The sequence below is a fragment of the Lepisosteus oculatus genome, chromosome 21, assembly GCF_040954835.1.
Source record: "Lepisosteus oculatus isolate fLepOcu1 chromosome 21, fLepOcu1.hap2, whole genome shotgun sequence".
In the NCBI taxonomy this organism is placed as follows: domain Eukaryota; kingdom Metazoa; phylum Chordata; class Actinopteri; order Semionotiformes; family Lepisosteidae; genus Lepisosteus; species Lepisosteus oculatus.
The window spans coordinates 11,213,814-11,230,114 of NC_090716.1; the positions used below are offsets into that span (position 1 = coordinate 11,213,814).

Here is a 16,301-nt window from a genome sequence, read left to right on the forward strand (position 1 = left end):
TCTGTAAGTATGACATTGTTGGGTAACATCCTTAGTTTTCCGTATTTCCCCATGAAAAGTGGTTCTTGGTAATGCTTATACTGTCTAACCGAGCTTATTGAATCCGGGCCTGCTACAGAAGTTGATGTTGCCTTGCAACCCTGACAGCAACGAACTCGTCTACAGCAGGAAAGCTGCTCTAATGGCACAATGGAAGTAAAGCTGTGAGGGTCTGAATTCAGAGTGATTGAATCTGGGTGGGAACAGGGCTACATTCGTCCCACTCGTACCCTGAAATAAATGTTCTCAGTAGAAAAAACGCTCATATTTTTATTAACTGTTTTTTTATACATTGATGCAAAATGGTAATATTTTTTAGTGCTCTAACCATTCAAGACTCTCTACAAGAAGTAAGGAAAACACAGAAAATCTCTGTATAGTTTTATTCAAAAACATAAGATGTGAAATGTCTTATTTAATCTACATGACCAAGTCAGGTTTTTCCATTCTCCCTTTGTTTTATGCAGCCTGCCTTCAATTAAACAAGCTAGCTATTACAATAAGTCGTAATAGAGACCTCTGTTGGCAGAAAAGTTACAGCAAGTTGAAGCAATATAATCTATCAAGCAAACCTGGTGAACGGAACCTTCAGCACAAGTACAGCATGTCTGGTTTACAAGCTAAATGTCCTACCCTGGATATGAAATATCACCATCTACACCCTGCAGCTTGTAAGACATTCCCCTTTATCTCCCACTTAATGTACCATAACCAGGGGAAATCCATACAGCTAACATTCAGCTGGAGGATAGGACTGGGCTTTGGTTCCAAAGTAAACTTATTGCAAAGGGCAGGAGACTTAATTATCCCTACGCTATAGTCATGTATCAGAGCCTTTATCAATTGCCATTTACTGAGACAACTTTGCTTTTCTTGAGGTTTGGCATTTTTACCCAGGATGCCACTCATACTGTTCCTACAAAACAGTTAAACTACAGATAAAAAAAAAAACACAAGAACTACCACTGTTGTGGGTCAAGCCCCTAAAAAAATCTATTACACTGTGGCAGCACTGCTTCTTATAAAGGGAAGCCCTTTCCTTCCCTCAGCTGTACTGCATTACCTCCGATTCGGCCTCCTGGCTAAATCCCTCCTGAGAACACTGGCATCTCAGAGTCAGGTGTTCATCTGCCGCCCTAGAACTACATCTGAAAATCTGATTCCTTTTGAGTTGCATGGAGTCAAGCTTCCTTTAAAAGGGGGAGTTACTAACAGTGACCACTACTGGTCAGAAAAGTGATAGTTTTATTTATACTTATAAGGGGCATTTACAAGGTATTCCCTCTTTAATTTAAATAAGCTTTAATTACACATGCTTTGTTTCTGAAAATGGTGCTTTATCCACTGGAAGAAATGACTAAAATGATAAAAGTGTTTTGCTTTAAATTGGAAAAATGCTTTATTTTAATAAGATGTAGTACTGTAACTTTACTGAATGAAAACATTTTGTGTCAAGCAGTTATAAAACAACTAAAGTAAGTATTTCTCTCAGTTCTATATGCAAGTACCATAGATTTAGATTTTCTAACTTTCCTGCATCTGTTGGACAACAAAAGGAGGAGAGATCCAGTATCATCACAGTTCACAGCATTTTCCAACCCAACAAGATGACACAAGATTATAAATAGGGGAAAATGGACAAAAGTGGTGCCAGCTACCAATGTACTGTATTTCCATGGAACAGTTCGAAGGGATCCAAGGCCCACAGCTGTGCAAGGACTGCCAAAAGGAAAGGGTATTCTTCAAGTTTCTTTGTGAAGTCTGATGGAAGCAATATTTTAAGATAAGACAGACCCCCAAAGCGCTCCTGTGCTTTCCCTTCTTTCTAAAAGTCGCATTCAAACTTCAAACACACAGCGAACCAGAAAAAGAAGGCGAACGGAGCTTTGCAAAGCGGTTTTCAAAGCTTAAAACTCAGTGGCAAAATGCATCCCACATTTTTCCGAAAGGGAATGGAAACCTGTGAAGGGATAACGGGAGCAAATAACAGAGGTGAAAGATCCAACAAAAATGAAAATGTGCTGCTTAACACAAAGCCAGTAAAGGTATTCATACCCAAATGATTTGTTAAATTTAGGTGAAAACGGGAGCATAGCTTTAAGTCCATCCTATGGCAACATTAAAGCCAAATTTCCATTCATTCCCCAGCAATTTTAGCTCCAGCAATACTGCCTTGCGCCCATTGCTGATCAGGTTAGGCTCCATCTCCCCCATGACCCTGTACTAGATAAAGCAATGGATGGAAAATGGGTGGATGGATATGGATCACAGATCAGATCACAGAGAATGAGCCTTGGGGATTGAAGTCCGTATCATGTTTTCAATCAGAAAATTTAATATTGGAGCAATTACATCACAAACACATTTATCAGTGTGAGTGCACACACACACACACACACGTGTGTATAAGTGGCGCGCAGCTTGTCCTCTGCCAGGAATCCAGCCCCATCTCTCAAGAACCTCCCAATTCCAAACCACAGAGAGTTTCATCAGACAGCTCTGGATCCTGCTCTGCCAGATGGCCAGTCTTCCCTCATGAAAGAATCCAAAGATATCAAATTATTCTGAAGTATATGCATATACAAGTGTATATTGTGTGTGTGCGCGTGTATATACTGTACATACGTCTTGCTGCTGAGTCCTAGTCCATAACAGCTAAACATGTCTATATACAGAATGTGCAAATAAAACTCTCCCTCCAAATCATACGAAGCTGTGAGAACACATTAACATTCATTTTCCTGCATGTACACACACTTGCCAATGGTGATCTTAATGTAAATATATAAAAATATATAAAGATTAAAATAAGTGATTACCGGATATCGATAATCTGATTTCATAAAGATTGTTCCCATTGGATCTTGAAATCTGTTTTCACAAAATAAACTTTTACTTATTGTCTTTTGTTCTCCCCCACCTGCCACCACTGACACTGGCAGACCATGTTGTCGGCTGTTCTAGTGGGATTTTATAGTGTGTACACACACACACACACAACACCTGCCAGGGCAAGAGTCAACTTGCGTCAGCACATTCAGAGGTCCCCGAAAAGTCTGAAGGCTGCACTGATGAAGCTTATTTGGCATATTGGCAATAAGCCATTACACAGATTATTGGAAACAGACAATTGTTATACAAAGACCAAACATAGTCGGAACAGCAAAGTAGAATACTGTATATTTTAATTTTAGTGTAGTCTCTGGCTTTAAAAATCTCCTTTGCAGTTACTGGATGTTTTCTTCTTTTAACTGAACCAAACCTGTGCTCCTTTTCAGTTTTTACCTGACTATTATGTCATTTAGACATTCTTTTTGCAGAAGAGAACAAGAGGCTTACACAAAAATGTAAAGTTTATTTAGTCTTTTGTTCCTATGGATAACTGAGGGAAGGGGGTATTTGTATTACCTTAGAAATACATTATATTTTGTGACGGGCAGGTAAGGCTGTCCTGATTACCAAAACGTATTGTGTGAGCTTTCCGATTCTCCTGCCAAAAAGGACACTCCTTCAGCACCAACATTTCCATCCTGGAATTTGTGAGAACACTTACTGTTTTGCTCTTTGTAACTGTATGGGAATCAGGTGCTGTTCATGAGCCAGCCAGGTATTGGAATAGACAGCACAGGACAACACAATGTAAAAGAATAAAAACAAAAAGAAGCTCAGAGAGTTTAAAATCCTCAAGGCAATATTTACGTCAAGTCTAAAGTCACAAAAGCCTAAGAGAGCCCACAGTACTTTCTTTAATCATGAGTTAAAATCGCCAAAAGACCCAGAATTGCAGATTATTTTAGGATGTGAAAGCCACATACACAAGTTATTCTGTAATGTAAAGCCCAGATGTGTACAGTTTAGGGATACACAGGCTGCTTCTGCTGAACAAAGTTGTTAGTATATTTCACATTAGGGAAATAATTAGGAGCCTTTCTTTAAAAAAAGCTTTAATTTCTATAAAGTTATTACTGCCTTTTAAAACAATTTCATATGACCTCCGTGCACAGATTGTAAATTGCAAACAATGTGAAACACTGCAAGTATGAAGAGGCTAAGAATTTCTAAAGTTATAAACACAGCAGACGTCTGGGGCAGTATAACAATTTGCAATTGCCAAAGAGTAATCTGATCATCAGATCTGATTTTGGCGTTCTAAGCACCAGACTGAGCAGAAACACAAATAACAATTGATTACTCGTTAGTTGTCTGAATTTGACTGCCTAGGGACATTGTGTAACCACAGTATCTTTAAACTGCATATACTGTAATTATATTTTGCATAAGTGCATGAATGAAAAATAATTATAATAAAAAGAAGTTTCTAAAGCCTCTGTAAAAATATAAAATGGCCAGTTTGCTTTGGAATGTATGTGACTGGACTGCATGAGAAAAACATGACAAACAGTAATTTACTGCATTTTCCTGCATTTCTTTCAGCTGTTTCTGCACAAACAGCAGTTGCAACAAACAAATAGAATAACGGGTTGCACTTGGCAGTCATGAATTTCGTCTTCCATCTAGGAGAAGGGTCCAACAACTATATAATTTAATGCAAGGCAGCAATAAAAAACAACCAAAACCAAATCCAGTGCTTGTGAAAAACACACAGCAAATGAAAGTTGCCTTATTTTATTCCCTTCTCGCATCTTTTGCTCACTTGAACAATCACTTAAAGCAAACAGCAGAGAGAATATTTCATTTCTATCTGCTCTTTCTTTTCAATTAATCCCTCATTTTATCTCTGCTTAATCACATGCTTGTTTCCTCCCCTTTTATGTGAAGCACAACATTATATACAACCACATCTAATAAATCACTGCAGTTACTTGCATCTTTCCATTGAATCAATATGTGACATAATGTTTACCAGTCATTCTTTTTCTCTCTTTTCTTAAACTAAGATGTTACAAAATCAGATATGTAAAATTAGGGGGAAATGACATTTAAAATGCTCCTAAATATTGTATGTACTAAACACACATGCAAAATGTCACATTTTCAAAGCTCATTACATTTTGAGGGTTTTTGTGTGTGCAGTTAAGAGGGGTTTGTGCTTAATAAATGTGTTACTTTGTCCAAGTTTCTATGAACATGTTCTGCATTTATAAATGATAGGATCCTAAATTCCGTTAATGAGGGGCGCTGAAGATTTCTATTCTTTGAGAACATATCATTTGGCACCCAGAGGCACATGCAGACAATCAAGCAACATCTGCTCAAATAGGAAAAAAAAACAGATCGTCTCACATGTAATTCTCTGCGGTACTATCTATCCTAAAACAAAACACATCAGTAATAAGTCACAATGTTAAATTCTGAACAAGAGTGACATGCAACAATGCATTTAAAATAAATAACTCCACCATTTATTTGTATATTAATATACAGTACATATATTAATTTAGACTGTGGTAGTAGTAACAGGATTGCTTTAAATAAGGAAATCTTTGGTTGTCAATTACACTATCATGTTAATAAGAAATTAGGAACATAAAGCTACTTCACTCAATAAGATTTGTATTTTACATTTAGAAAAAGTTTATAACTAAAAACAGTGCATAAGACAACAATAATTGTAACAATTTACAAATGTTCAATAATGGAAAAAAATCACTTTACTTCCTAGCACTTGTCTTTTCTACTGAAGGTCCCATAGAAATACAATACAGATCCTCATACATTAGCTTCAGCACACTTTTTTAATCTCAACTAGTACAGTTAAAGAAGAATGGATTTGATCCCTGATACTTAAAACATAGCAACAAATTTCCTGAAAAAATAAGTAAAACATATATAGATAAAAATAAAGAAATACCTTAGATGTGGTTACTCTTTTTCCAAGCTCAGATTTTACATTTCTAGTATTGTTTTCAATGTGATTACAATTCATGTAATATAACTCTTGGTTTACCAGTCAGATAAGATTCTCTGCACACATATGAAGACTGAAAAGAAGAGAAAAAAAATCCAGAAAATATATTTAAAATATTATATATCTAACCATCTGTTAACTGAACATGAACATACTGTATGCACTTTTTTTCCCCCATCACTGGAAGTTTTGTGAATATTGACAAACATATGAGGAATACATTTTTGTTATTTTTTGGCGGGTTTCCATCTTAATTGACGAGTGAAGGAAGGGTACTGTACGTAGGATCAACAGAATCAGAATTAAATGTCTGTTAAGGTCTAAATCAAATCAAACCTCTAAAACTGAAATCCTACACCAGAACCAAGATTATTAAATGTGTCAAATTCACTATGAATGATACAAATGGATACTACCGCTTGGTACAATACCGCCGTTTGTTTGTTTTTCAGCTAACCAGTCCAGACAATTGTACTCAACTTTCTATGCTGAAACTCAGTTATTTTAAAATATGACCTTAGTTTTGAAGCTTTCATAGCATGCGGATTAATACAAACATGCACTTGCACTCTATAAATTGTATTATAAACCAAAGAGGGGAATATTCTGGCGATTCAATTTAAATATATTCAATACAGAAATTCAGTACTTACCCTTAATGCATTTCACAGAAGAGCTTTTAAGTTTTTACTGTATTTTAAACATAATTCTAGGCATTGCTACAATATGAACAGGTAAAGGCTTATTCCATGCTGAAAAGAAAGAAAAGATACCTGAAAAGACAGGTGAGGTGTCACCTGTGAAGAAGGCTAAACAGCCGAAACTTACTTTCTTTTCATCATGGAATAAACCTTTATCTATTCCTTTGTAGCTTAGGCATGCTGAAGCGGCTACCTTATTGCTACAATATATTTACCTATAAGCAGGTCAAAGACTTCAAGCAATAAAACGAATTGCTTTTTGATTTGATTTCCATGTCTTTTGATTCACCTAAAAGACAATGAATCACAATCATAAGCAAACAATAGCTGAAAAGTTTACATAATGCACAGCACAATACATTGCACTGCAGTTTCACCAGATTTTTCTCCAAGCCAGTTTGGAGTGCCATACGTTAATGTGGGAAGGACACAGTCGGTTTTTATTAAAATACTACACTCAATAAATTGGGTCTCTTATTAAAGACAGGTGGGTGTGTGGTTTAAGGGAAGTTTTCAATGGCTTGCCAGTGAAGTGACACGTTAATAACTTTTCAATAGTAAAAAAAAAACGCTGTAACTAAAGGCTTGCTGGTGTTCTCTACATTTGCGATAAATCTATTTTGAGTCAGAGATATATCGCGCATGGTTTGTATAATGAAGCAATTATTGTAAGTGAGACTGGGGGTGCTTTTTTTGTTTAAAGTAAAAGGAGCTACAATTATGCTTGTGGCCAAAGTGGACCACACTCAGAAAATGTCAGTGGAAATCTACAACATACATTCCATCTACATTTGCTTTGGTCTGTAACATGCTATTTAGCACATCACATTTTTCCAAGTCCCTTCCTGTTTACAAATCTAACTGAGCCCACATTTTTGGTCTCCTACTAAAAGGAATTGCTTGCACCCTGGAGGTGTTATTAATCTTTTTGTTACACATCCTTATTAAATATCCTCTCAGCTTCACTATTCAAGAAACAAGCTCTATTTATTTAAAAATCCCCAAAGCCTACGTCTCAGATATGGTTTGAAGTTCATATGATAATCTAAAAACCCATGTTGCATTCACCTCCTATAAATACAGTACATAGCTTGTGTTGCAGCAGTGCTTTTCACTAGTCATCACAATTATTAAATACTGATCTTAAAGCATATCAAGGGATGCCATTGTAATTTTTACAATCTTCAACTCAGTATGTATTCAACAAATAGGGTAATTAAGATTTATCAGGTTATTCTGGATTGTCAGTTGAGGCAGTGTCTCAGAATGGCATGAGCAGAGTCATGTACAAAATGTGCATCACATTGTACTTGTACTGTTTGAGTGGAGCTCAGATGTGCAGTTTTATTGCAGAAAGACTTTTGATATCATTCTTACTCTCATAAGTGTAAGCAAGGCTGAGATGCATCATTTCAGCAGCAAAATCTGTCATGCCTTTAAAAGACAACTCAAGCTCTCATTTCAGGATTAGCAAGGTTTTTTTTTATTTTGGCAATCACTCAAGTATAACTAATTTTTCAGGAAGACAGACAGAACAGAGGCAAAATATTTGACACGATTCAATACTTGCATTTGATTTCTGAACTAGGTAAAGATATCAACAATATGAAACATGCTTGACTGAATTTAATTAGTCATAATAACTTGTGTTTCTAAGCACTTTGTTATTTTACAATGCCATCTGCTGTGACTTCAATGGTGGGCATGTGTTTTGGGGGGATTTTTTGAAAGAGTGGGAATGTAAGTCATTGAAACTGAAGAAATGACAATGGATTTTATGACTCCGATATCCAGCTGCACATGCTTTTCGTCTGTGTAATTTATTTTGTAGCAGTTTGAAAATCACAATGTCAAACTGGACATAAATCAACAAAATGTTCCGTCATGGACATTTAAATCAGTAACAAGTTTTAAAAAGTCTTCCGAGAAGCTGAAATGGAGACTGGTTCTGGTGAGTGCAGTAATTAAAGCAGACTTATTGAGATAGCAGTGTAAAAACATGTAGGCACCTTTTCTCTGACGAATGGCATTTCATTTTCAGTTCTGAAGCATGTGTTGTGATTTGTCATTATATTCTGGTGTGCTTGCTCAGTGACTGCTTTGCATCTGCACTTCTGCAGTGCTTATTTTTTCTAAATGCTATGTTTGTAATATACAGTACACATCCATCTCTTGTGAAATACGGATTTATTTTGCACAAAATGAAAAGTATTCAGCATAATGTGCCAGGAAGGTTTTAATGAAAAGTCTACAGAAATGCAAGGGATATCAAGTATTTTATGTGTCATACCTGTCAAGTGTGGAGGTCACATTTTATTGAGTAACCACTTCAGTCACAAATTTATCAAAATCCATTGCTTTCAAAATGTACAAAAGTTCCAAACCCTGGTTATGTCTGATGTGCACCTTCTCTCGATTCCAAAAATGTCAGATAAATGTATACTGAATAAAAGGAAGAAATGGTTTAATACTGCATAGCTGCATGCTAACACTTTTTGAAGCATATCAGTGAATTTGACATACTGATCTAACCCTTTAAAGCTGAATCATGATAATACCCCCTGCGTGTGCATTTGTCTTGCATTTTATAAATCACTTCAGATTTCAAACTGTTCTCCTAGCTGGATATCTCTGGGAGCTGTTCAGGAGTGTAATCACTTTGCTCACAATTCCATCAACTAAACCAAGTATTCAGCGTCGGCACTCAGACGCTAACTTTCATTGAAATAGTTGTTTGCAGTTGTTAGTAATTAACACTGAAACAACTGGATAGTAACTAGAAACAAATAAATCAGCATCTGCAATATGTAAGAAACAGCTTTAAAAGGTACTGTAGTACCTACAGCCTTTTAATACTGGTGAAATTATTACGAGAATTCTGGATTATATTAGGTTACCAAACGACTTTTAAATATGCTAAATATCAAATTTATGAACTTCTTAATTTGCTGTTCAAAGTTAAATTTTAGTGGATCCTTGGCTACATGCCCAATTTGAACCAATTTACAACACAATAGCTCACTTGTGGAAATGTTAAGGTCATGTCTGTAAGCCGTGCTTTATAGAAACTTAGATTGAAAACGGATTGTGTTTTAATGCTTTTGCAGAGGTGTTAAGTATATTATCTGTGGTTTACTTATATTTCTGTAAATACTGTTCTACTATTAATAATACAACTACGAATGATAAAATTAAGGGCAGACCTGCATCTCAACCGATTGACCGTAAAGAGCTGTTTGACCAAATCTGCTGAGTGTTGATTCTACACATTACCAAACTGAGGATGAAGTTTCCCTGTTATTTTTGGTTACCACAAGGACAGTCTCTAAGGATTTATGTTTGAAAATCCGAAATGAAGAACGCTGTGAACATATTTATACCGCAGGTATAATAATTTAAGAATTTAAATTGTTGTTAACGAAGACAATATATATTTCGGTATTTATATAATTAATGTATGGTCGATACAAACAACAAAGATACAACAATTCAAAACCAAGAATGAAAAAAAAACGGTTAACAGTTTTTAAAGGTTTATTCTTTTTAAAATTCAGTTTATTTCTGCATTAACATACAGAACTATTGCACTTGTCATGCTGAATTATCTATATTCTGCTACAGGAATTACTGCTTAAAAATCCTCAAAAATATGAACTCCTCAATTTTTTAAATAGTAGTTCTAACACCAGAAAACAGAAATCCTCCTACTTATTTTTATAAAAGATATTGTGAAGAGCAGGATTTGCTCGGTTTCCATTACTTTAAATATTAAAACAATTTCCAAGCATTTTTATAAATTATACTATATACTTCGCGTATTATTATTGTTGTTTAAAAGTGAAAAATACTAATTTGCAGAAGTAATTTTCTCAAATGCGTTTTATTGAACTGAATACTGCGAAATGGCTGTAAATATCAATATGAAAAGGAAGATCCATATATATTAATATGTATAATAATTCTGATGGCGAAAAGACTAATAACAGGCATTACTAAGTCATCGATTTTATACCAATAACTAATAAAATGAAGAAAAACGTTATAGGCTGTGAATTAAAAGTAAGTGATGTATTGTTTTCAGGCAAAATTTAATTCTTGTTACGCGTATTATTCATTTGAAATTACCCCCCTACTGTAATATGTATGGTTTAAGTGTTATCACACTTACTGTACCAGCCATTTAAAAATATGTATTATCTCCGCGTCTGAGGAAGTTTAAAGTTTAAAGATAAATGTCAAATACAGTATCTGCAGCAAGTTTTTTCTACTTATGTGTCTTACATACTGGGCATACCAGCAACGTACATACCATGTGTACATTATCTATATGCGTTTGCATAATCTTCGCACGCATGCAAAGTACACATATGTTACAGTGTTACCTTTTGTAAACCTATTTTACATGCAAAACAAAGATGTCCCTTCAGAAAATAAGATCCACTTTTCCGCCGGAGGAGTGCTCAGTATAGGCTGCCTTGGGGGTAATCTTAATTTAATTTAGCGATTTTATTTGTTCCTCATGTTAAACTCGGCCTCTCTTTCATTCTTCCTGATGGCCTGCAGTCGAGGTCACGGTCGCCAGGTTATTAAAGCAAACGTCAGAGCGCGTAGCCTATAGTTATTAGCGTAAGTGTTTTGTTAATATGATTCGTATCCACATTGTATAAGAGGAATTAAATTTAGAATAGCCTGGATAATCAGTGTAAGCCGGTGCAAATTATCTATGGATTAGTGCGATTCGATGTTATTTTTATATGGGGTTTTCAAATTTAATATTTTCGTGAAAGTACTGAAATAATTTTTAATTTATTCTTGTTGCGTAGCGTAAAATTGCAAAGACCACCTCGAAGATGCATATTTAATGCAATTTTATGATCAATTTTAATAGCCCGGAGACCCAATTAGAATGGCCTACAAAGTGAACCTACGATAGATTATAATGACCACGCGAGATGATAATTTTATTGTACAAGTTAGGCACTTGGAGATAATCCTTTGATTTAGTGTAAGTGTTTAAACTTCGGAAGCAGCTCAAGTAGCCTTTCAAATTACAAAGCTACAAAAGGTCGTAGATTCATACGCACCGTATATACAATGTACAGTGTAGTGAGGAAAACAGTTGTACTTATTAAAAATTCCTATTCGTTTAATTTCAAACTAAATGTCCAAATTACGGTTATTGCGGTTTGACATAGGACGATTATAAATATTGACACATCAGCGGTGACTCAAAAGCCTCAATAAACAGCAAGTAAATAGCAAGGGATGCAAAGTCTTTTATGTTTTTTTTTAAGATTAATTTTCCGAGGTTGCGTCTAACCCCCATAAATAAATAAATGTGAAGTTCATTCAGTAAGTGCCCAAACGTTATAATCTGCAACATCTGCCTTTAGTCTCAATTCCACCGTAAGTAGGCTGAAATACTGTTCGTACAATCAACTGTTTGTAGCCGTTTTAACTGAACCTCTAAATAAAACCGTTCGGCCAGGTACCGAGTAATAAATGGCAATGCCATTAAATGCGCTTTATCTCAAATAGTTTTGTGTCTTTATGCGTCATGAATAACCTAAGTGATTTCTTAAAGGGAAATCGGGAGCTCCCCTTTTCTTTCCAACTGAGAAAAAATAGCACAGAATAATGCTTGATCCTGTCAGTATTGTATAATTGCATGGTAGTATTCTGTAGCAAAAAAAATGAACGGGCTGCATACATTAATTACTGTATATACTCTATGCTGTACTCGGGGACTAATATACCGTACCTTTGCCTAGAACTACAGAGGGTGTATTAAAAATTGTCCGTAAGAGGACAGATATGAAATGCATTTGTTGTTGTTAAGTGTTACAAAAAATAATGATACCTGTATTTGACTTAAAGAGCTAAAACAGTTGATAACGTGTGATCTTCACAAGCAGGTGCACCGAGTCGATCCGGGTTTTGTTGCTGCGTCTTCGTTTCAGCTCATCGCTAGCTCAGAGGCGCTCTTAAACTAAACATTCGTAAACAATATATGGGCTAATGTGCTTATTTAAAACATCCTACAGAACTTTCACCTTTTCAACATCTAAAGAATTATATAGCCTAAACTTGCTAAGAATGGAATCTCAAAGCTGCATATAGAAAACACTGTTTTCTACAAAAATCATTTTTTACTACTACGGTACGTCATATTTGCTTTTCACCAAATTATTTAACAATAGCGAAACTTCTTTAATTTAGACTGATAAGCATTGGTCCAGCAGCACTAAAAGTGTTCTTTATTTTTACAAATAAGTACAGTAGTTAAAAGTTCTGATGGAGACGGCCGTGGAAGTATACAGAGTTTATAGCATAGTTATGATCTGTGTATTAATCTCGCTCTATGTGGTTTAATTTTCCAAGGACAGAATTCGATTTTGAGCAATCTAGTTTAATGTACTTCGCCGCGGTCTCTTTCACTTGCTTGACAGAAGCCAGTGCAGCATGAACAAACGTCCTCTGGAAAGAGCTCACAGACGACACCAGTCTATACCAAATAGTTTATATGAAACTGAGAAAAGACGTCCAGAGTTAAAATTGTAACGGAGCCAAAAGTGTACAGCTATAGGACAAATAATTCAACTAAAATGGGATGACGTACAGAAGAACAGATTTCTTCAGATGATTAAATAAATCAAGACAAGAGGATGTCGTGAAGACTTAATTGGTGTTTTTAATTGAGCGCGTCTTTCATTCAATATTACCTGCTTTACCATAAACTGGACCCTCGAATAGTAAACCTAAGAAAATATTGCGTTTTGTTATTATCCACTATATTGTATCTACGCCTTTATAGAGACAAATCTAAACCTTTGTAACAAGAAAAGCTATTCTGCAAAGTTCGTGCGTATTAAACAGCGAGAGCTGTTAGCAATCCGTCTTTTAAATATATAAAATAAAAATAAAAGCAAACGAGATTCAGAATGTGGGCAATGTTCAATTCAAAAGACGACAAAGCAAGAGCACTGAAATATTAAATTTACTGGAATGAATTATACAACATAACCACATTTTATATTTTGCCTCCATATTACTCCATACAATAGTATCAACAGCTGAATTTAATCTCAGAGACAACTTTTTAGTATACAATTCCTTAACTCCCTGACGAATGTTTAACATACTGGTTATAGCTATAACGTCCACTGTATTCGACAAGTTTTGTATTATTTTAGCTCGTGTAGTTCTGCCTAGCTAATTTGTGTTCTTGGTATACAACCGTTAATAATGAACAAGGAGCTCACGCAAGGCTCATTTCCTGGAAAGAATTGCTAAACCCTACAGTATATTATTCAAAGTAAAGTTCTAATTACAGGACTTACATTAATCATTGTCGTTGTTTGATATCCAATTAAAGCTTTTGCCATTGAATGACAAGAGTGTAATGCAAAAGACTGCTATTCATCACTTTACCAGTTCGATCTCATGGATTGGGGTCGACTTTTGAGGGTTATAACGAAACAATAATGAGCTTTTTATTCGGGAAGTTTGAGCCTTAGGATGACCATAGCCTGTGGTCAGGGAAGGAAATGCAACTTCTTTCTGATAGGCTTCTATCTAGGTTCTCAAAGAATGACAGTAGTTTAGGGCAGTAATTCATTAGGCATGGGTCTAGATTTAAAAAAAAAAAACAAAAAAAAAAACTTTGACCCACCTGCCATTTGCAAATAATATTAGGTTTTATGCTACTCAAAGGCGTTTAGGATTTACAAAAGCCGCCATCAAAAACTGGTTTTGATCTTCACGATGGGCGAATGGGTGATCTTCCGTCTTGCACACCTTTATCAATCAAATCAATAATACAAACAATAATATTCGAACAGTATGCGATAAAATTATATTCCACTATTATCGCTATCAAACAAAATATTTTTGATCCATTTCAAATTTCAATGTGGATAAACAGATTGATTTAGTTTTCGAGGGTGATTGGGTGTATAATTTAAAATCGGCTTCGAGGTAGGGACAGTTTTCTCCTACAGGTCCATCAAGATTACACATAAGATTCCATCTCTCGTGATACTGTCACATAGAACAGTCGTGGGCTTTTTTTATTGAGAACGACCCACATAAAATGAGATTTTATCGGGGAAAAAAACCTAGACCATTTCACTCAATGTTTCAGGTACGTTTCACACCTGCGAATAAAGTCGGAATAAGTCCTTCCATTGGCTCTTTTCATTTTCCCAAGCACTTTAATCTGGGAGGTGTTCACTCTTTCATTAGTGTAACTTTAAGATAAAAGCTGACGGACGCTCTACTATTCTGGAACTTTAGCTGCTCTAACAGTTCTGGGACTCAAAAACGCCCTGACGTAATCACGAGAAGCAGAAATGGCCACATTACTGCTGTGATCTTCTGATCGTTGTGGTCACTATATCTTAAAGCCAGTTTTACAAAACCGTCCAAAACCTACTACGATATAAACTTAATACTCGAATTTTCCTGTTATACACAATCCATTTATTCAACATAGTACTGGGACAAACAGTAGTCTTACACTAACAACAAATAACACCTCTACTTACGCGAATTATCATATCTACTTAATCTGAAACGAATGTCAAATAATTTTTATATTTTGTTAACTGGAAAGTTACTTTTATCGGAGCGAATACCACATCAGACAAGATAGCTTAACAAGATATTTTGTTTCAGATCAATACATTATAAAATAAGAAAAAACAACAACGTGTGAGGTATACAAGAGTTCAAACATACCTTACACTACAAAAAGTGAGATATGAGCGCCATCATTAATCAAATGCAACGCTCACAATTTGTTCCATTAACAAATAGGCTACAGTCAAAACATTTATTTAAAAAAATATATTTTTAAATATTTACCTTCCTAAAGTTTTGAAATGAAAAAAAAAAACACGTGTTTTTTCCCCTAAAGTTGGAAGAAAAGCACATTGGACTAAAGGGTTAGCAGGCTTATATTGTTTAAAATAATAATAAAAAAAATTATAAGGCATTAAATCGTTTCAAAGAACGCCGGGCAGGCGTGAAAAGGAGGAGGCAGAAATGAGCGAGATAAATAACGGTACTCACGCGTAACTGACGTGCACCCATGTCTTTTTTGTGGTGCGAATTAGGTTCACCTTTGTTTTTGGATTTCCTCTCGGGTTTTAAGGAGTACAGCCAGGCTTCCCGAATACAAGTGTTTCTGGAACACAAGGGGCAGTGCACGCGTTTGCTTGTAGCAGCTCGATACATGCTCGACCTGTAGGAGTTAAGCACGAAGAGGTTCTAAAATTTCACCTGTAAACAAATTACAAGTTTTGGAATGCATGAATAACATTAAGATAATATTGACGGATAGATGCGAGTGCGCACTTTACAGATAACTATTCATATCGCCTCTAAAAGCCACGCAGTATTTCTAAGCGAACGACGTTTACGGAGCTAAAATACATCCCAAGTATGCATTTGACGCTTTTATTAGCAGACCATTCTTGCAATTAAAGGTATGATGAATTGGTTAGAGCTTCAATGCTACTACACCAATTCAGTGTTAAGTCTTGTGGGAAATAAATCACGAATTTCCAAATTAGGTGTCTTTTGGCATCGAAAATAGCATACCTAATGTCGTGGGGTTTCATACAAGTTTAAAGGCATCATGAAGGATCAAACAAGATCTTCAGAACTTTTTATTTTAATACCTTCGCAGT

The 16,301-nt window shown here is 35.5% G+C and overlaps 1 long non-coding RNA gene across 1 annotated transcript in view; it reads right to left on the reverse strand.

The window, feature by feature from the left end:
- LOC107075811 (uncharacterized) overlaps positions 1-15,847 on the reverse strand; it is a 96,307-nt gene extending 80,460 nt beyond the window's left edge. The window contains exon 1 of the long non-coding RNA XR_001477328.2: positions 15,682-15,847. This is a non-coding gene — a long non-coding RNA (uncharacterized lncRNA). The remainder of the gene's footprint in view (positions 1-15,681) is intronic.
- Positions 15,848-16,301: the final 454 nt, after the last annotated feature.